The following is a 20998-nucleotide window of genomic DNA, read 5'->3' as shown; positions in this document are numbered from 1 at the left end:
AGGAGTACCTCGGACCCTCCTGGTCCACTCCCGACGCCATCTTGACTCCACCGCGTGGGTTTGCCACTGCCAAGACCTGCTGCCCCATTCCTGGGCCCAGCATCATCGACAGCAGACACCTTCGTGGGACAGCTCGCCCTCCATCCTGGTCGCCGCCGCGCCTCCTGGTCCGAGGAACAGCCGAGTCCGACGGCGTCCACTCACCTGATCGAGGTGACTTCAGCCAATACCTTCCTGGTACCCACACGATCGCTGGCTAGCGGTTGAGAACTGAGTCCCCTCTGCTTTCAGGTTTTCTTCATCACCGATCCAGGCTTGGATCTCTCTGAACATCAATACTGGTCGCCTGCCAGCAACTTCTTCTTTCAGGCTCCTGAGACTACAACGAGGACTCCCGACATCTTGCTGAACCCCACGCAGCCGCAGCCTCTGGGCTAGGTAACTCGAGCATCTCGATGCTCCATCGTAGGTTCACTCTACAAGTGTCCAGTTCCTTTTTTCGTTTAGTCCCACTGATCGGATTCCTCCGGAATCAGTAACTTTAAACTATCTAACCTTTCCCATTCCACTTGCAGTGTAAATGGTTTCGTGCCCTTCGGGCATTTGTGTAAATTGTGCAACCAGAAGTATTTTCATAAGAGTTTTGTAGTGTGCTTAGCTCCCTGACTCATAAAGAGCCAGGGTAGTCTTGTTATAAATAAATATCCTTTATTTTCATAACAGCTTGTGTGGTGTCCTTTCACTTGGTGTTCAAGGGGTATATGTGATGGTAAACAGCTGGCTTAACACGCCCTCTAGAGTTTAGCCTAAAGACTGCTCGTATCCACGCTACTAGGATAGCTGGTCTATAAGGTTGACTTACAACCAATCATCAATAAGGGTCGTTTGGAATGATACACAGTGATCACTAGAATAGTGAGCACTACATATCAGGCCAACTTCTCACAGGGAGGTCTGTGGGGCTGGCAGGATTCTGTGCTTGGGGAGGTCTGTGGGGCTGACAGGTTTCTCTGCCTGGAGAGGTCTGTGGGGCTGGCACGTTTCTGTGCTAGGTGAGGTCTGTGGGGCTACAGGTTTCTGTGCCTGGGGAGGTCTGTGGGGCTGGCAGGTTTCTATGCTTGGTGAGGTCTGTGGGGCTGGCAGATTCTGTGCCTGTGGAGGTCTGTGGGACTGCCAGGTTTCTGTGCTGGGGGAGGTCTGTGGGGCTGGCAGATTCTGTGCCTGTGGAGGTCTGTGGGACTGGCAGGTGTCTGTGCTTGGGGATGTCTGTGGGGCAGGCAGGTTTTTCTGCTTGGTGTGGTCTGTGGGGCTGGTAGGTTTCTGTGCCCGGGGAGGTCTGTGGGACTGGCAGGTTTCTGTGCCCTGGGAGGTCTGTGGGGCTAACAGGTTTCTGTGCCTGGGGAGGTCTGTGGGACTGGCAGGTTTCTGTGCCCTGGGAGGTCTGTGGGGCTAACAGGTTTCTCTGCCTGGAGAGGTCAGTGGGACTGGCAGGATTCTGTTCTTGGGGAGGTCAGTGGGACTGGCTGGTTTCTGTGCCCGGGGAGGTCTGTGGGGACTGGCAGGTTTCTCTGCCTGGGGAGGTCTTTGGGACTGGCAGGTTTCTGTGCCCAGAGACTGCCATGTTTCTGTGTCCGGGGAGGTTTGTGGGACTGGCAGGTATCTGTGCCCAGAGAGGTCTGTGGGACTGGCAGGTTTCTGTGCCCGGAGAGGTCTGTGGGACTGGCAGGTTTCTCTGCCTGGGGAGGTCTGTGGGTCTAGCAGGTTTCTCTGCCTGGGGAGGACTAAGGGGCTGGCAGGTTTCTCTGCCTGGGGAGGTCTGTGGGACTGGCAGATTTCTGTGCTTGGGGAGTTCTGTGGGGCTGGCAGGTTTCTGTGCCCGGGGAGGTCTGTGGGACTGGCAGGATTCTCTGCCTGGAGAGGTCTGTGGGGCTGGCAGGTTTCTCTATCTGGGGAGGTCTGTGGGGATGGCAGGTTTCTCTGCCTGTTTAGGTCTGTGGGACTGGCTGGGTTCTGTGCTTGGGAGGTCTGTGGGGCTGGCAGGTTTCTATGCCTGGGGAGGTCTGTGAGACTGGCAGGTTTCTGTGCCCGGGGAGGTCTGTGGGGCTAGCAAGTTTCTGTGCCTGGGGAGATCTGTGGGACTGGCTGGATTCTGTCTCCGGGGAGGTCTGTGGTGCTGGCAGGTTTCTCTGCCTGGAGTGGTCTGTGGGGATGGCAGATTCTGTGCCTGGAGAGGTCAGTGGGGCTGGCAGGTTTCTCTGCCCAGGGAGGTTTGTGGGTCTGGCAGGATTCTATGCCTGTAGAGGTATGTGGGACTGGCAGGATTCTCTGCCTGGGGAGGTCTGTGGGACTAGCATGTTTCTCTGCTTGAGTTCTGTGGGACTGGCAGGTTACTGTGCTTGGGGACGTCTGTGAAGCTGGCAGGTTTCTGTGTTTGGGGAGGTCTGTGGGGCTGGCAGGTTTCTCTGCCTGGAGTGGTCTGTGGGGATGACAGATTCTGTGCCTGGAGAGGTCAGTGGGGCTGGCAGGTTTCTGTGCCCGGAGAGGTCTGTGGGACTGGCAGGTCTCTGTGCCTGGGGAGGTCTGTGGGGCTGGCTGGTTGCTCTGCTTGGGGAGGTCTGTGAGTCTGGCAGGTTTCTGTGCCCGGAGAGGTCTGTGGGGCTGGCAGGTTTCTGTGCCCGGAGAGGTCTGTGGGGCTGGCAGGTTTCTGTGGCCGGAGATGTCTGTGGGGCTGGCAGGTTTCTCTGCCTGGAGAGGTCTGTGGGGCTGGCAGGTGTTTGGGGCAGGATGCTGGGTGATCTTGTCACACCCACAGAGTCAGGGATTTGGAGCCATTTATGGACCAGAAACATTGATCCTTTTACTGCTACTGAGTGGAGTACGACGGCTTCAGGGCGGGAAAGTGCATGGAGCGCCCCACAGTTCAAAGGTCGCAAGTGAGGTAGGTTGTGCAGGTGTTAAAAAAATAGTCCAGAAAGAGAAGAGAGTTACACAAGCTGGTGCCTGTTTCCACGAAAGTCAAGTGCAACCTCTGGTAGAACATGCTTCGTAACATAGAAAGGCTGTAAATGTTATTTTTTTTCTTTCATATCAATGGGGTAGGATTGGTGGCTGTTTGCGACAGCAGTAAACAGAGGGGAAGTACATGGTATGCAGTGCCATGAGAATTATGCTGCAGGTACTCAATTATGCAGCAGGAAAAGGCAAATTATGCGGTCTAATGCCGCACATTTTGTGATACTTATACTTAATTTTTTGTAATTTTTGCACCTTTTAAGACTGTTCTGGCAAATGTTTCACCTCAGTCTCAGTTTAACAACCAAACAACAAAGAGTAACTGAAAGATGGCTTGTCAATTTTAGCGAAGGGCATTCGACTGTGCAGCAATGCATGTTGCTGTATTTTAGTAACTTTTAACTGTTTCAGCTAGAAACCATTTTATCTGCAAGCTGCAATTTATGTAGCACCACTGACACCACAGCCCCAATCCTCCCCCTCTCTGCCCCACTCACACCCTGACGTCCAGTTCAGCTGGACCTGCCCCTTCAGAACCGACATCACTTGACAACTAGAAATCAGCAACAATAAATCGGGTCAGTTTTGGGGGGAAGTGGGTATCACTTTTCCTTGACAAAGTCGGGCGAAACCGGGAAACTTCTCCCAAAGTCACAGACTAAGGTGTAAATTCATAGGTGAAGGGTATATTTTCTTGCGCCCACAAACTTCAATGACGATTTTTGTGTTTTCTGTAAAATCCGAAAATCAATATAAATCGCAGGTGAAACTGATGACACGCACTTTTAATCTTTAATGTGTAACATAACACCCCCCCATATTTTCCAAACAACCTTCATGTACCAAAGGCGCCTTTCTTTTACTAAATGCCTTCACACTAAACTGGAGACCTTACGCACACAAGTGGTCGTCGCAATTAATTTTGGGTGGGGTGCACTTGTCTGCGGAGGGGGTGGCATAGACTGGGCGAACAGACAGACTCACCTGCGCGAGCCGCAGAAGACAGGGCAAACAAGGCTAGCCAGAGAAATAATTAAATTATGGCATGTAGTCGCCGCCGCACGTTACCTCTCAATTGTCTCCACTCTGGCCTCTGGGATGCCTCCTCGCTTCACCAGTCAGCAATGCGCATGACAATTGGTCACCAGCCCCACCCTAAAGGTGAAGAGTAAGACCGCGCAGACGCGGCGACGGCGACATCTGCATGCTGCACAGTGTGCACCATTACCATTTTTTAAATGTTACCATTTAATTTATAAAGAAAAGTCTAGAGCAAGCGTAAGTTACATAACCTACCTATATTAATTAATTACCTATCCCAGACAGTCACGGATTTGTGGTGCTTGCTGGCACCGCTGAGGGAGCCTCTGGAGCGCTGGGGCCCCCCCGCAACACGGGAGCTGTGGGGGCCTGTGTTACGCCACTGGGGCCTGTGTTACGCCCCTGCTTATAAATCCACACTGCACAATTCAACTATAAATAATTTAACCCTTCAACATTCCATACCACATAATTATAATCCAAAATATACACATATTTCCACTTCACTCCATACCACATAATTCCACATCACAGAATCACATTCCACACAACTTAATACCACTCCCAACCACATAATTACACTCCACACAACATATTTACACTCAACTCTAAAACACATAATTACCCTCCACAAAATACAACTCTGCAACATGTTGCATAATTCCACTGTGCATAATTATACACCACACCATGCCACATAATTCCACACGTCACACAATTCCACAATTCATCCCCACACAATTTATCACACAGCATAATAACACTCCACATAATACCACTCAGCTCCACATAATTAACCTCCACATACTTATGCTCTACTCCATACTGCATACATACACTCCACATAAATCCAGTCTATGCCACGTAGCAACACTCCACATAGCTACACTTCACACCATGCCTCATAATACCACTCAACATAATTTCACTCAACACCGCAACTTCCACATCACACAATTCAACTCTACACATTTCCATTCCACACCACATAATTCACAACAAACTACATAATTCAGACTAACACCACAAATGCACAACACACCACATACATCCAATCTACACCACAAATTCCACATCATGCTATAATATTTAACAGCACACCACATAAGAAAACTCCACTACATACCACTCCACAACACAAAATACCATTCCAGATAATCCCACTCCAAGACACACAATCCCACTCCACTCAATACCACATAATTGCACTGCACACCATGCCACATTATTTCACTACACAGATCCAATCCACGCAACGCAATTCCACAACCAACAATTCCAATCCAAACCATATATGTCCAATTGACACCACACACATTCCCTCCACTCCAAACAGAAAACGCATAGGTAAAATACAATGTCCATTACATCAAGAGCTCTAACTCTCACCTTCTGATGTGTCCCAGCAGATCCTGTTTCTGGAGCTGCAAACTTGCTGGCTGAAGTCAGCTCTGTGCTGCCTCAGAGGAGCAGTGCCCTGTGGTGAATGCTGTCTCGGGGGCCCCCAACCCCATCCATACCCCTGTCAGCTCTCCTCTGTGCTGCCTCCTGCCTGCTGTCTCTGGGGCCCCCATCCCCATCCTTGTCCTCTCCCTTCTCAGAGGCAGTGCCCTGTGGGGAATGCTGTGCTGCCTCCTGCTCTCTCTGGGGCCCCCACCCCCATCCTTGTTCCGGGACTGGCTGGTGGCTCTGACTGAAGAGAAACAATGTAACTTGTTACATTGTTTCTCTTCAGTCCTGGGTCAGCGCAGGAGCTCCGTGCAGGCTGCTTTATTTAGAGAGAGAGGCTTGATTTAGAGCAAGCCTCTCTCTCACAGCTCTCTACCAAAGAGCTGAGGGGGCCCCCTTCATTTACTGAAGAGTGGGGGCCCCCCCGCACCGCGGGGGCTGCGGAGGTGTTTGTTACGCCCCTGGTTTTAGCTCTTTTTTATTTTTATTCGAAGTATCATTCTTTAAATCTTGAACAAAATTAAAATCGCCACCCAAAATTATCTTCCCCGGTACCCCCCTAATTGTTTCATTCATTTTCAGTAGGGCTGTGGTGTAATTTACAATGGGACCGTAATAATTAATAAAGTTTAATATCGTGCTATTTAATTTGGCATAGACCCCGATCCATCTTCCCTGGGGATCTCTCCATATTTGGCTGAATTCCCAGGGAAGATCCCTGCAGAAATATATCGCAACTCCTCTTTTTGCCAGCCCTGCCGAGGCAAAAAAGGCATGCGAATACCACTTAGGGAGGAATAGCCTTGAAAAATTAGTTTTTAAATGCGTTTCCCACAGGAACAGAACCTGGGGTGAAGAGGACGCTAGCCATCTAATTAATGCTCCATCTTTTTGCTTATTTAAAATCCCGTTGACGTTAACTGAAAAAATACAGCACTTAATTGTCATTTTTTCACAGTGTATCTATCAAATATACCAAATACGTCAAAAACTCTCACAATCCTGCCAATCGTTCCAAAAATGCCCTTGCTACTGCTCATTTTACTGCTGCTTTTACTGTTACCCCCACCCATCCTCTCCGCCCCAAAAATGTAGTCCTCTCAAGCCCCGCAACCCACATTTTTACCCACTCTATGATGGAGTGCCCTGGCCCTGCACCCTCAGTGACCGCTTCCCCCCCACACAAGAAGCAAAATTCCACAGTGGCCACAACTTTAAAGCTGATTCATCCTGTAGCAGTAATCTCTTACAGAAGCTCCTGGGCTTCCTCCACCCGCGTGAATAAGTGGAACTTCCCTTTGACCAGCACCCTTAACTTCGACTGCTGTGCGATGGATGCCTGCGCCCCCTGTTGCGTTAAATAAAAATATTAGCTTCACAAATTCTTTGCGTCTTCGCGCCGCCACTGCACACATGTCTGAGAAAATCCAACATTTTGTGCCCTCATTGATAGCAAATTGCCTCTGCTGGATTGCTTTCGTCGAGACAGTCTCCTTAATTCTATAATCAGAGAAGTTGACTAGAATTGTGCGAGGACACTTTGAATTTAGAAAGGGGTGCGCTGGAACCCGATGGGCCCTGGTTAATGTTAGATCCCCAGCATGGTCAGGAAGCACTTTTTGTTTGATAAATGCTTCAACCCAACGGAGGGTATTGGAACCCTCGCCCCCCTCGGGCACTCCTACTATTCAAAGATTTGAACGGCGCGAGTGATTTTGCAGGTCTACCAGCTTTGATTCAAGAGCGGTTTTATCTGCCGTCACTTCATTGATTTTCCGGATTGTGGAGCTCATCTGGTCCTCTAAATGAGTAATCCTACACTCTGCCTCTTCGAGCCTTGCTGGAAAGCCAGCAATAGTTGCCTCCATTTTTTCCAATCTGAAATGGAGAGAGGCAGTCTCTTGTGCCTGGGATTTTGTCATCTCCCTGATTTCCTCCAGTATTAGGTTCAGCAACATATTCAGTTCCATTTGTTGCAAGCTAACCCCAGAGAAAGGATCCTCTGACTTCTCAAGCGGAATCTCCATCCTCTGGCTTGATGGATCCCAACCTTTCTCTGCTACTCCGCCAGGCATATCGTGGGGCTTCTGCCCACTCTCTAGCTGCTGCTGTCTTAAGATGTTTTCAGCGATTGAGGCTATTTCAGAAAGCGGCTGCTGGACGGCTGCGGTGACTAGGCTTAAGGGGCTAAGCAAAGGATTCCCTTCCATTAGATCAATTATAGCAGAGGATGTCGCAGAGGATGATGCAGAGGGAGTCGCAGAGGAAGTCGCAGAGGAAGTCGCTGAGGGTGTCACAAAAGTGGCCTCGGGGGTGGAGAGATATGCAGCCCTTCAAAGAGATTAGATGTATCATCCCCCCGGGTTGCTGGGGATGCTGAACTTTTTTGCGATGGGCCCTGCGTCGCAAGAGGCTTAATACTCTTTTTAGTGAACAGAGGAAAGTCCTTACAATTCTTTGGTTCGACCATATTACATCCTGGGGTGGCACCACCAGTCAGTCCCTTAGCGGCCTCAGCTAGAGTATTAACAGCGGGTCTGGGGATCCCCCCTTGCGGTAGCGGTAGTGGTTGCACGTGCTGTGGCTCGGATTGTACCTCCGGGTGATCTTCTCTAGAGCTCTCGGAGCTCGAGCTAAATTCGGACTGGTTCGTAGTGGCAGAGGTTTTTACTACTGATGACGCCCCCTTCGCTTGTATTAGGCGCTTTTTGGCTTTCATTCCCGTCACCACTTCTACCCTGGCTACTGCGTTGGCTTGCTTTTGGTGTCTTCCCATTTGCTGTATAATGATAACTTTCTCCTCCCTTAGCAATGTCCAATGCTTGCAGACTGCCTGCAGATTCCCCACTCCCCACTCACCACGTTCGCTAGGCTACTGTGGGCAACACCAATTCGCCAGGTCCTATTCGCCACCCTTCCCCCTCGACTCCCCCTTGTGCCTTAGTTCCCAAATTTCACGAGGCACAAAATAGGACCGGGAGCTTACTTATCTCGCCGAAGTCTCTTACCGGTTGTGGCCGTCTACTGGCGATTGTTCCCCGTCCTCTGCCAAGCGCTGCCTTATCCTTTTCTGCTGCCTCAGCCTTTTCAGTTTTTTATTGCTTCACCGCGGCGTCCCTGCAGCGTCCCGCAGCCTTCCGTCCCCATTACGGTACTGACCACCAGATCAGCCCACTCGCTGTTCCAGCTGCTGTCACCTGATTGCTGAGCAGACGACGCTTCAAAGGGGATTCAAAGGGATTAAAAGGGAGTTCAAAATTCAAGACGGCGTTCTGCGTTCAGCCGCGATCGCCATTCCTCTTGTCACTGTGGACTTCCTTCACGTGGGTGGGGCCTCGGTCACCTTGGCTACGGAGAGGCGGAGATCCCCATCTAGTAATAACACTTGTTCTACTATTTTGTGTTCTCCTAAGTCTGTTGATACAAATGCTACCTCACTTGTGTGGGTAGGTCTAGTATTCGCGACAGGAAACGGCCTAAAATGCAATGTGGACACATCAAATTCTTCCAGTCGAAACAGACCCTTTTTTTGCAATGTGCCTACCTGTGGATTTTGAACTCTAGCTTAGCCGGCACCTAGGGAAACCTAGCAAACCTATGCATTTTGTAAAGCTAGACAGCAAGGGGAATCCAGGATGGGGTGACTTGTGTGTGTCTCTCACCAGGTTCTCTTACCCAAAATCCCTTGCAAACCTCAAACTGTGTAAGAAAAACACATTTTCTTCACATTTCTGTGATGTAAAGTTCTGGAATCTGCATGGATCCACAAACTTCAAACCACCTCACATTCTCCAGAGTCTCCCGATATAAATGGTACCTCACTCGTGTGGGTGGGCCAATTACCCACGACAGACAAGGTCCCAAAACGTATTGTGAAGACATCAAAATTACCTATCACAAAATTACCTGGTTTTGCACGGGGGAGAATCTGGGTTTTTAGCCCGGGCTCGACAGCCATTTAGGGAAACCTACCAAACCCACACTTTTCTGAAAACTAGACACCCTTGGGAGGTATGGCTTGTGTGGATCTCCCAATGTTTTCCTACCCAAAATCCCCTGCAAACCTCAAATTTAGCAGAAAAAAACACTTTTTCCACACATTTTTGTGTTGGATCACAATTCTGGCAAAAGTATCCTACCACCCAGTATTCGCCTCGGTCACCCGAGTAAAATGATACCTCACTTGTGTGGAATCTAAACAACCCAGACATTTCTGAAACTAGACACCCGTGGGAGTCCAGGGAGATGTGGCTTATGTTGATATCCTAACAGTTTCCTTCCAAGAATCGGTTGCAACACTCCAATTTAGCTAAAAAGTCAAATTTTCCTCTAATAACTTTGGAAAAGTTGGGGGATCACCACACAGCACAAATTTCCTACCACTCGGCATTCCCCTCAGTCTCCCGATAAAAATTATACCTTACCTGTGTGGATGGGTCAAAAATGTGTAGAGATTGAGGGGGGCCCAATGCGGGTCCAAAAGAGCAGTTTGTTTATACGTTTTTAGGCTGACGCTACTTTGGGCACCCACACAAGTGAGGTATCATTTTTCTCGGGAGACCAAGGGGAATGCTGGTTAGTAGGTAAGTAGTGTCTGTGCGGTGATCCTACAACGTACCCACACAGAAATGCAAGGAAAATGTGACTTGGTTTGCGGGATTCCGGGTATGAAAATGCTGGGGGATCCATGCAAGCCACACCACCAGCCAAGAAACAGTACACGCACACCACCAGCCAAGCGCCATCCACGCACACCACCAACCAAGTGCCATCCATTCACACCACCAGCAAAGCGCCATCCAGGTACACCGCCAGCCAAATGCTATCAATGCACATAGTCAGCCAAACAATATCCACACACACTGCCAGCCAAGCACCACCCACGCTCTCCGCCAGCCAAGTACCATCCACGCACAACGCCAGCCAAGCATGGCCGTTCAGGGAACAGCAACCAACCCTGGCAGATTGCTGCTTGACGGGTCCTGGGAGCGGGGGGTATGCTGCTAGTAAAAAGCACCGCTCTTGCTTTTGTTACTGGGGCCAGATATTGCAGGGCACTGCTGCAAAACTGACCCCCAGTGACAAAACCAACCCCTAAATAAAATAATGCAAATGATCCCTGGCATCTAGTGGCCTTTCACGGGCTACTGCCCCAATCTGCCTCCCAGGGGGGCAGAAAGGCTGTGGAATTTTGTGGGGATGGTGCATTGGCATGCCCATCTCTGGAAGCACCCACCCCTAAATACAATAACAAAATAATCCCTGGCATCTAGTGGGCTTTCTGCCCCCCGGGGGGGCAGATCGAAGCCATTGCGGAGGCAGAAATACTGTATAATATTGTGGGGCTGTGGGCATTAGCATGCCCATCTCAGGAGCCCCCACCCCTAAATCCAATTTTAAAAAATCCCTGGCATCTAACAGGGCTTTCTCCCCCCCAGTGGGGCAGATTGGGGGCTACTGCCCCATCTGCTCCCGGGGGGGGGCAGAAAGACTGGAAAGTTTCTGGGGGGGCAGTTGGGGACATTGGCATGCAGCCATCTTGGGCAGCCCTACCCCTAAATCAAATTTTTAACACAATCCATGCCTTGTAGTGGGCCTTCTGCCCCCCCCCCCCCAGGTGGCAGTTTGGGGTCTACTGCCACTGCCCTGCAGGGGGGGCAGAAAGACTGATTTTTCCCAATTTATTTTGGGTGGAGCAAAAGCCCTTGTCCAAGGGGCACTCCCCCCTCCCTGGTGTCCAGTGGGTGGATCCCTCCTTGGGGATCGCCCTCCTGGGGCAATTCCGAAGCAGAGATCCACTAGGGAGGGGTACAATTAGAAAGGTGAGATTCTCCCCTTTCCAATAGCCCCCTGAGCATGTAGAAAGTGAAACCACACTTATTGCAAAGAAACCACAGATACAGCCTCAGGAGCTGGAAAAGCCCTTCCCCAGCTCCAGAGGCTGTGGGGGTGAAAAGGAAATCTCTCTGATTGCCAACCAGAGGGATTTCCAGTGCCAAGTGCGTGGACTTCTGGCAGCCGTCTAACGAACATGAGCACTGGTGCGTCTGACGGCTCCTGGCCGTCCGACACACCGAAGGGCCTAGAGTGGCTGTAGAAAGCTGGCTCTCTAAATACTATTCCCAAATGAGGTATACTGTGCAAAGAATCCAGTGGATCCCCAAAGGTTTTACAGAGGCTAAAGTAAAGTAAATAATACTAATGCTCTCTTTTGTGGTAGTGTGGGCAAGTAGTTAGGCTTATCAGAGGGCAGTGTTAAGCATGTGTTGTACACACAGTGGCAAAAATGAAACACACACTCAATGAATAAATCCGAGACTAATTTATAAAAATAGTACTTGGTTATATTTATTTTTGCAGAACCACAGAATTTCGTCATAGGTAAATATGCTTTTCAAAATAAATATTTTTCAGTTCCAAAAATGGACACTGTGCAATTTTCAGACTTTGCAATGTTAACATACGGAAGGAAGAAAACAATAAGCATGCATAGGGATAACATCAATTTACAAGACCAGTCGTCAGAAATTAAGGTAGGTATTGGGCAAGGTTCAGTTCAGCACCAACAGTGCACCACGAGTGGCACAGGAGCGGCCGGGTTGAGGGTGCAAGTTCGAGGTCGGACGGCCAATACAAATCAATTGGGATTGGGGGCAATCGGTCAGAGGCTGCTTACAGGTAAGTAGCAGCGGCTTAGGGGGCCAGTCTCCGGGGGTTGAAGCAAGCACTGCAGAGGACTCAAAGCAGCACCAGCACTGCACCACCAGCGGCTCAGTGGCAGCTGGGTGCAGGGTGCCAACACCGCATCAGGGTCCAATGCACAGCAATGGAGACATACAAAATTGCAAACAGGCTGCAGGCTCAGGCCAGCGGGCCGGTCAAAGAAAACCAACAGCTGCAGAGGTGAAATGCGATACTCGAGGATGTAGGGACACTTTTTGTCCTCTTCACTAAGGCCCATGACGGACAAGTGCAGGGGTGCCTTTTGGTGTCGGAAACAGCTTACCAGAGCAGGTTGCCTTTGGAGGGCCTCGGTGCAGAGGCTGCAGGTGATGTCGAGGAGCCCAGAAGAGGTCAGCTCATGGTGGACTCTGGCTCTGGAACACTGGGGAACCTTACTGGGACAGGTGGGCTACTTGGACTTGGGCCAGAGATATCGGTGTGAGAAGTTGGCCTGATATATGATGTCACTAGTTCTAGTGTACACCTTGTATCAGTCCAAACAACCCTTATGGTGATTGGTTGTAAAGTCAACCTTATGGACCAGCTATCCTAGTGGTAGCATGGACAAGAGCAGTCTTAGGCTAAACTCTGTATGGCATGTGAAGCCAGCTGTTATACCATTATAATCCCTTGAATACCAAATTAAAGGACACCACACCAGGTATATATAAAATTAGAATGTATTTATTCTAACATATACCCTCAGCACTCTTTATGAGTTCAGAGGTCTAAGTACAAACAATTTCTTAAGTAGCATACGTTAAGTTACACAGGAAAATACAGTTAGGCCCAGGGGCCACGCAAACCATATACTAAGAAAGTGGTATAAGTACCACGTCACGAACAGGGAGTAGGCCTAGGGCCTAGGGAATCGCTGGGGCTACACTACCCTACCAATAGTTAGGAAGTGGGAGGCCCACGGGAAGCGTGTGCAGTGTGAAAACACACACGCGGGTTACATTAAAGTCAATGGGGATGTAACAGTTAGAAATAGGAAGAATAAGGACACTTCCGAAGTAACTAGGAGGAAGCAACTAAAGACTTGGACACTTGGATAGTCAATACCCACTGGAGCACCAGAGTACTCGCGTTACCTCACCCACAAGAGACGGGTGTATAGGTGTGAAGATGTGTCGGGTGTCGTCGCTGGATCCTATGGATGCCTGAAGAACAGATGCTGGCAGGCGGCCAGGAGGAAGATGTCGGGTGGATCCAAGGATGGATCTTGAAGGAAGAACACCTGCAAGCAGAGGGGACAAAGTCTGGGTCACTAGCCAGTGACCTTGTGGAACCAGGAAGGAACCAGGTGATGTTGTGCAGAACGCAGGTGATGTCTTGAAGCTTGACTCTGCAGCTGCGTGGACCAGGAGGTGTCGAGGATGACCAGAACCAGGGTACGAGCTGTCCCACGAAGGATCTTCCTGATGGCGGAGTCGACGTCCCGATTGGAGTCAACAAGCCTTGGCAAAGGCAACCCACGCGGAAATGGAAATTCGCTTCAGGTGCAAAACAGGAAGGCCTGAGGTGTTTCTCTTTCACAGGGAAGCAAGGGCCAGTCTGGAGTAGCCAAACCAGTGGTAGAAAGTCAAGGGTTCATCGTCACTGAGGTTACTAGCCAACGGGTCAGCAACCGGACAGACGCGTCGAGCAGGAAAATGCAGAAGGGCCCCACACAGAACTCGTGGAGTGTGGAGGGCTGACCTTCGGTGCAGATGGTGCTCGGGGTTGGGGCTTCTCAATCCCCAGAGCACAACTTCGAGGATGCCTCAGAAGCTGCGCTGGAAGCTACTCGCCAATTTTCCCAGGTAGCCGGTCCCACGTCTCTCGTCGCTTCCACGGATCTCAGCTTGGCAGTGGATGTGGATTAGGGTCGGAAAAGTCTGGAGGTCAAGGCGCTGGTCGGGCTCTGCAGTCGGTTCCTCGTAGAACTTGGGCAAAGCAAACAGCAGGTCACTTGTTGGTGCCTGTTTGCACAGGGTGGCCACTCCTTGGCCACAAGGGAGATTCTTCAGTCTTCTTGTCGTCGAATGTCGAAGGTCCAGAGTTTCGTGTCTAGTTTCAGTTCAGGATAATCCAAAGTCCTAGGGACTCAGCTCCCACTCTTATACTAATCTGGGGGGCTGGGTTACCTGCTAGGTCCCTCCTATGGGTGGGACCAGGGAGGGGGGTGGTTACACCCCCTTCCCTTTGTCCAGTTTTGCGCCAGGGCTGGGGCTGGAGTGCCCCAGCACCGGTTTGAACCGGGCTATGCATGGGACACCTTGTGTCCCCAGGCAGTGTCTCGTTTCTTCCATCCCTCCCTGCCCCAATACACTAAGTCCTGTCTGGGGTGGTGCTAGCACCTCCCAAGGCAGGAAACCTATTGTCCAAGCCTCCCTCGCTGGAAGGACTCCCAGCAGCAGGAGGTCAGACTTGTGTCCGTGGCAGCAGCATCCATTTTGTGATGCTGGGGCTCTGGTTAACTTTAACCGGGTAAGTAGGATTTTAACATGTCTTCTCCCTCTAGAAGGGGGGAATACTATCCTCATTGCCAGAAATGGTGTGGGGGTAGTATTCCAAAGTGTTAGACACCTTACACGACATGTTTTGATAAAGCCAAACCATAGTTACCATAACCGCGAGGATTATAAGGCACTTTAAGAGTATATGGTAAGCGATATCATAGAACAGCTATAAGGATATGGTTCCGAAAGCTGCAGACAGGCTCAGCTCATGCTAGAGCACCATCTCACATGTTACCAAGCACTCTGCCTCCAGGATTGTTAAGGTCTGCCATAGGAGTGGCTTAAAGTTTACCCATGTGTCTATATATAAGGTAGGTATAGGAAGACTATACCTAAGCAAGGGGTGATTACATGACCTTGCCCCAGCTGAGTGATCAGCCAGTCGTGTCATGATGGGAGGCCAGCCTGGGGTGGCATAATACATGCTGCAGCCCCTGGTAGGCCTAGGGTACACTTATGCCCTGGGTACCTAAGGTACACTGTACAGGGCCCTATAAGGTGATCCTTACCAATTGGGTTATGTACCTAAAGTACATAGTATGAATTTAGAGAGAGAACTGCTGGGCTGTGGGTCTGATTAGCAGGCCCACAGCCACATCCAAGTCGAAAACCAGTGAAGCAAAAGCAAAAAGTGGGGGTGACCATAGTAAGCAGACCCTACTCTCCTACACAACCCCCCCCCCCTCTCCAAACTTAGGGACATTAAACTAACCTTGACTAGTTGAGTCTTCATGTTCTAAGTGGAAATATCAGGAGAGTCCATCTGCATTGGCATGGTCAGTCCCAGGTCTATGTTCCACTGTGAAGTCCATCCCTTGTATAAATGGACCACCTAAGAAATTTGGGATTTTAACCCTTCATCTGATTTAGCCACAAGAGGGGCTTATGGTCTGTCTGAATCTTGAAGTGAGTGCCAAACAGGTATGGCCTCAGCTTTTTCAGGGCCCAAACCACAGCAAAAGCCTCCCGCTCAATAGCTGACCAACGTTTCTCTCTAGCGGTCAGCCTTCTACTAATAAAAGCAATGGGCTGGTCTTGACCATCTATATTCAGTTGTGAAAGAACAGCTCCCACACCCAACTCAGAAGCATGGACAATGAATTCTTTGGAGTAATCTGGACTTTTCAGAATAGGTGCAGTGCACATGGCCTGCTTCAGGTCATCAAATGCTTTTTGACAGCTTACTGTCCACTGAACTTTCTTTGGCATTTGGAGGTCAAGTCATTAAGTGGTGTCACAATGGACCCATAGTTCTTAACAAACTTTCTGTAGTACCCAGACAGGCCCAAGAAAGCTCTGACCTGTGTCTGGGTAATTGGAGGAGTCCAGTCCTTTATGGTCTGGATCTTGCTCTCCAGTGGTTGAACCTGACCCCCACCTACTAGGTGGCCCAGGTACAAAACCTTGCTCTGCCCTATCTGGCACTTAGTGGCCTTGATAGTGAGGCCTGCCTTTTGCAGGGTCTCTAAAACATTCCTCAGGTGGACCAGGTGATCCTCCCAGGTGGAGCTAAAGACAGCAATATCATCAAGATAAGCTGCACAGTAGTCATCCAGGCCTGTAAGGACTTGATTCACCAACCTTTGGAAAGTGGCAGGTGCATTCTTCAAGCCAAAGGGCATTACCACAAACTGATAATGTCCTCCTGGGGTTGAGAAAGCAGTTTTGGCTTTTGCACTCTCAGCTAGCCTGATTTGCCAGTAGCCTGCTGTCAGGTCAAATGTACTCAGAAACTTGGCAGCTGCCAATCTGTCAATGAGTTCATCTGCCCTAGGTATTGGGTGGGCATCTGTCCTAGTGACAGCATTGAGACCTCTGTAGTCTACGCAAAACCTCATCTCTCTCTTACCATCTTGGGTGTGAGGTTTTGGCACAAGAACTACAGGACTAGCCCAAGGGCTCTCTGAAGGTTCAATGACTCCCAGCTCCAACATCTTTTGTATCTCAATCTTTATGCAGTCCCTGACATTGTCAGGTTGCCTGTATATTTTACTCTTCACAGGCAGACTGTCACCAGTGTCCACCTCATGGGTGCACCAGTTTGTCTGACTTGGGGTCAGTGAGAACATATGTCTATAGGCATGTAGAACTTGTCTGTAGTCCTGTTGCTGATGGTTAGTGAGGCTGTCAGAAAAGACCACACCATCAACTGAACCATCATCAGGGTTCTGAGTCAGCAGGTCTGAGAGAGGGTCACCCTCTTCCTCCTGCCCCTCATCTGTAGCCATGAGCAAGCCCATGTCTGCCCTGTCAACATATGCCTTTAACCTGTTGACATGAAGCACCCTGTGGGGGCTTCTGGGAGTCCCAAGGTCCACCAAGTAGGTGACTTCTCCCTTCTGCTCAACAATAGTGTGGGGTCCAGACCATTTGTCCTGGAGTGCTGCTGGGGCCACTGGCTCCAACACCCACACTTTCTGTCCTGGCTGGTAGACAGTCAGCACAGCCTTTCGGTCATGCCAAGCTTTTTGGAGTTCTTGGCTTGCCTCAAGGTTTTTAGAAGCCTTCTTCATATACTCTGCCATCCTTGAGCGGAGGCCAAGCACATAATCCATTATATCAAGCTTGGGTTGTCTGAGAGGTCTCTCCCATTCTTCCCTTACTAGACATAGGGGTCCCCTTACAGGATGCCCAAACAAAAGTTAAAAAGGGCTGTAGCCAACCCCCTTTTGTGGGACCTCTCTGTAAGCAAACAGAAGGCAGGGTAAAAGGATGTCCCATCTTCGCCTAAGCTTGTCTGGTAAACCTTTTATCATCCCTTTTAGGGTCTTGTTGAACCTTTCAACAAGCCCATTGCATTGTGGGTGATAGGGTGTAGTGAATTTGTAGTTAACACCACACTCCTTCCACATTGCAGTCAGATATCCTGACATGAAGTTGGCACCTCTGTCAGAGACAACCTCCTTTGGAAACCCCCCTCTGGAGAACACTCCAAGTAGGGCCCATGCCACAACAGGAGCATTTGTGGTCCTCAGGGGTATAGCTTCTGGGTACCTGGTGGCATGGTCCACTAGCACCAGTATGAATCTGTGCCCAGATGCTGTTTGGGGGTCCATTGGTCCAACAATGTCTATCCCCACCCTCTATCCCCACTCTCTCAAAGGGAACCCCCACCACTGGTAGTGGTATTAGGGGGCCTTTGTGGTCCCACCTGATTTGCCACTGGCTTGGCATTTGACCCAGGAGCGACAAAAATCTTCTGACATGTGAGGCCAGTGAAAGTGAGGGACAAGTCTGTCCCAAATCTTATTCTGGCCTAAGTGTCCTGCAAGGGGAGTATCATGGACCAAGGTAAGAAGGAAGCCTCTGAAACTCAATGGTATGACGAACCTCCTGGAAGCACCAGGCTTGGGGTCTCTAGCCTCTGAGTACAGCAGCCCTTCATCCCAATACACTTTATGGGTACCTTGAGCATTCCCTGCAGCCTCAGCAGCAGCCTGCTGTCTGAGGGGTTCAAGAGAAGGACAGTCTAATTGTGCCTGCCTCAGATCTGCCCTTGAAGATCCCGCTGTCCCAAGAAACTCAACCTGGTCAGGTTCCAGTTCTTCTAGGACAGTTCCTTCAGGGCTCTCAGAATCATCCTCCTGTGAGAGCTGATTCTCTACCTGAGGCAGGGGGGAAGGCACAGCCTTAACCCTACTGCTCTTTCTCTTGGGTTGTGTCTGGTCCATTGTCCCAGGATCCAGCACTTGTTCAGTGTTGCATTTTTTTGCCTGTGACCTAGTCACAGCAAGGACATGTGCATCTATTCCCAGTATTTCTGCATGTGTCCTATACTCCACTTCAGCCCAAACTGAAGTTTCAAGGTCATTTCCCAACAGACACTCCACAGGAAGGTCTGAACTTACCACAACTTTCTTGAGGCCAGTTACCCCTCCCCAGGAGAAGTTAACAATTGCCACACTATGGGCCTCATGTAGGTAAATATAATTTACCGATTCTTAAATACCGAACTTTACCGAATCTGTATTTATGAATCGGTAAGTTATATGTAGGTAATAATTTGGTAATAATTACCGAATCGGTAACATTCGGTATTCAAGAATCGGAATTTTCCGAATCGGTAAATACCGAGGTGGTATTTACCGAATCGGTAAATTCCGAAGTGGTATTTACCGAATCGGTAAATACCGAATCGGTATTTACCGATTCGGAAAAACGAAAGCACATGACTGGATGAAACAGCCAATCATGTGCTACCACACCCCACCCAACCAGGAAGTGGCCACACCCAGGCAGGTGCACACAATCAACAGACCCTGGAGAGGCTGGGAGTGCAGAGGAGAGGCAGGGAGCCAGTGCCTGATTGTGCAGCTCAAAATCACAATGTCCTGCCAGAGGACACAGAGAGATGGAGGGGAAAGGAGGAGGAAGCAAAAATTCAGCCCCAGGGAACTCCAGGTGCTAGTGGAGGAGGTGGTGAAGCAGCACCAGAAGCTGTTTGGGAGGCAGTCCCTGCAAGTGCCAGAGTCAGAGAAGCGCAATATATGGCTGGGAATCCAGGCACAGGTCAATGCTGTTGGAGTGACCCCCAGGGACATTGAGGTACTTAAAAAGCGCTGGTACGACCTGAGGATCGTCACAAAGAGGAAGATGGGGGAACTACAGAAGGAGGCCAGCCGGACAGGAGGTGGAATTAACAGGGCACCTGCCCTCACCGGACTGGAGGAGCTGGTGGAGGCCACAATAGAGCACGAGAGCGTCGTGGGGCTTGGGGATGCCATCAGCTCTGCCAGAGCCGCCACCCAACAAGGTAAGACGAATACACAGCAATGTAGCCCCCCCTACCCCTATCCCACATCCCCCATTGTGAAATGAGTATCCCACTCCAGTCCATGTGTTAGTGCAGACAGGCAATGCATTATGGGAGATGTAGTCAGGGAAACCCCAACCATGAACTGAATAGCACAGAACAACAATGCATGGTACACACATTAGCCAAAAGCAGGCAGAGGACAATGTGAGAGTGTTACATAAATTTATTGTGATGCTAGCAATGCAGGGCTTCAGGTACACTGAGCTGATGTTGCATTTCTGTCCACAGGTGTAACATCGCGCAGGACTGCACATGCTACAGGAGAGAGGGCACACCGGCAAGACAGGTCAGCTCTGGCCAGCACAAGTTCTGCCCAGGGAGCATTGCCACAGCCAGCATCACCACTACCACAGCCAGCATCACCACCACCACAGCCCGCATCACCACCACCACAGCCCGCATCACCACTACCACAGCCAGCATCACCTCTACCACAGCCAGCATCACCTCTACCACAGCCAGCATCGCCACTCATGCTTGAGTCACCGGCCACATCACTGCCTGCATTTGTGAGGTTGAGGAGGCGTGCTGCTGCCAGGTTGCGAGCGTTAGAGACCTCATCTGACGACAGCAGGGGCCAGGAGCCAAACACTATGCCCCAGGATGGGAGCCATGCCACTGTGCCCTCCACCTCACAGGGAGAACACACGGGTGCAAGACGGCGCCGCAGGTCGCGGGTGCAGAGTCCACCAGCAGACGTTGACAGCCATGGGGTCTTCTCGGGGCTCGAGGGCAACATGTTGAAGCAACAGCGCCTACAAACAAAGGCAGTTATGTCAGTTCAGCGGCATATGCGGGGACTGAAAACCACTTTTGTCAACATGGACAGGAACATCAGCGCAATGGCGGTGGGGATGAGTGACATGGCAGCGGGCATTCGGGACATGTCCCAGTCCATCAAGCTGTTGTGCAGCAAATATGATGCAGACAGAGCTGCACGGCGCCGGGAACGGCAGAGGAGAGACAGTCCCACCAGGGCACTCAACCGGCTGGCAACTGCCACTTCACTACTCTGCCGGCGCTCTGTGTCTATGCAGGAGGGCCTGACACACTGCAGCAGCGACGTGTCTAGGGGGATGGTGCAGGTCACCAGTGCACTTGAGGTGCTATTGACAAGTCAGGCGGCCACAACTGGTGCAGTGGATGCTGCGGAAAGCATCGACACCTGCAGCAGGAGCAGCATAACACCCCCGGTCCCAGATACACGCAGAAGCAGCAGGCGGCATGGGGCTGGCACTAGTGAGGAGGCTCAATCCGTGCCATCCCACACTGTAGCGCGTGGCCGCAAACATTAATGCAGCACCGCATAGCCAAAGACAATTGGGTGACGTAACCCTGGACTTACTACTTGTAATTACGCAATGTTGCCAGAATGGCATATTCTTGGTGTTGTGGCGTAGTGCCGCATTATTAAACTACGTCATGACATCCAACAACTGGCTGTGTTCCCTTA

Source organism: Triturus cristatus, chromosome 3_2, assembly GCF_964204655.1.
Source record: "Triturus cristatus chromosome 3_2, aTriCri1.1, whole genome shotgun sequence".
In the NCBI taxonomy this organism is placed as follows: domain Eukaryota; kingdom Metazoa; phylum Chordata; class Amphibia; order Caudata; family Salamandridae; genus Triturus; species Triturus cristatus.
The sequence above is the reverse complement of the archived record's forward strand: the minus strand, read 5'-3'. Positions refer to the sequence as shown.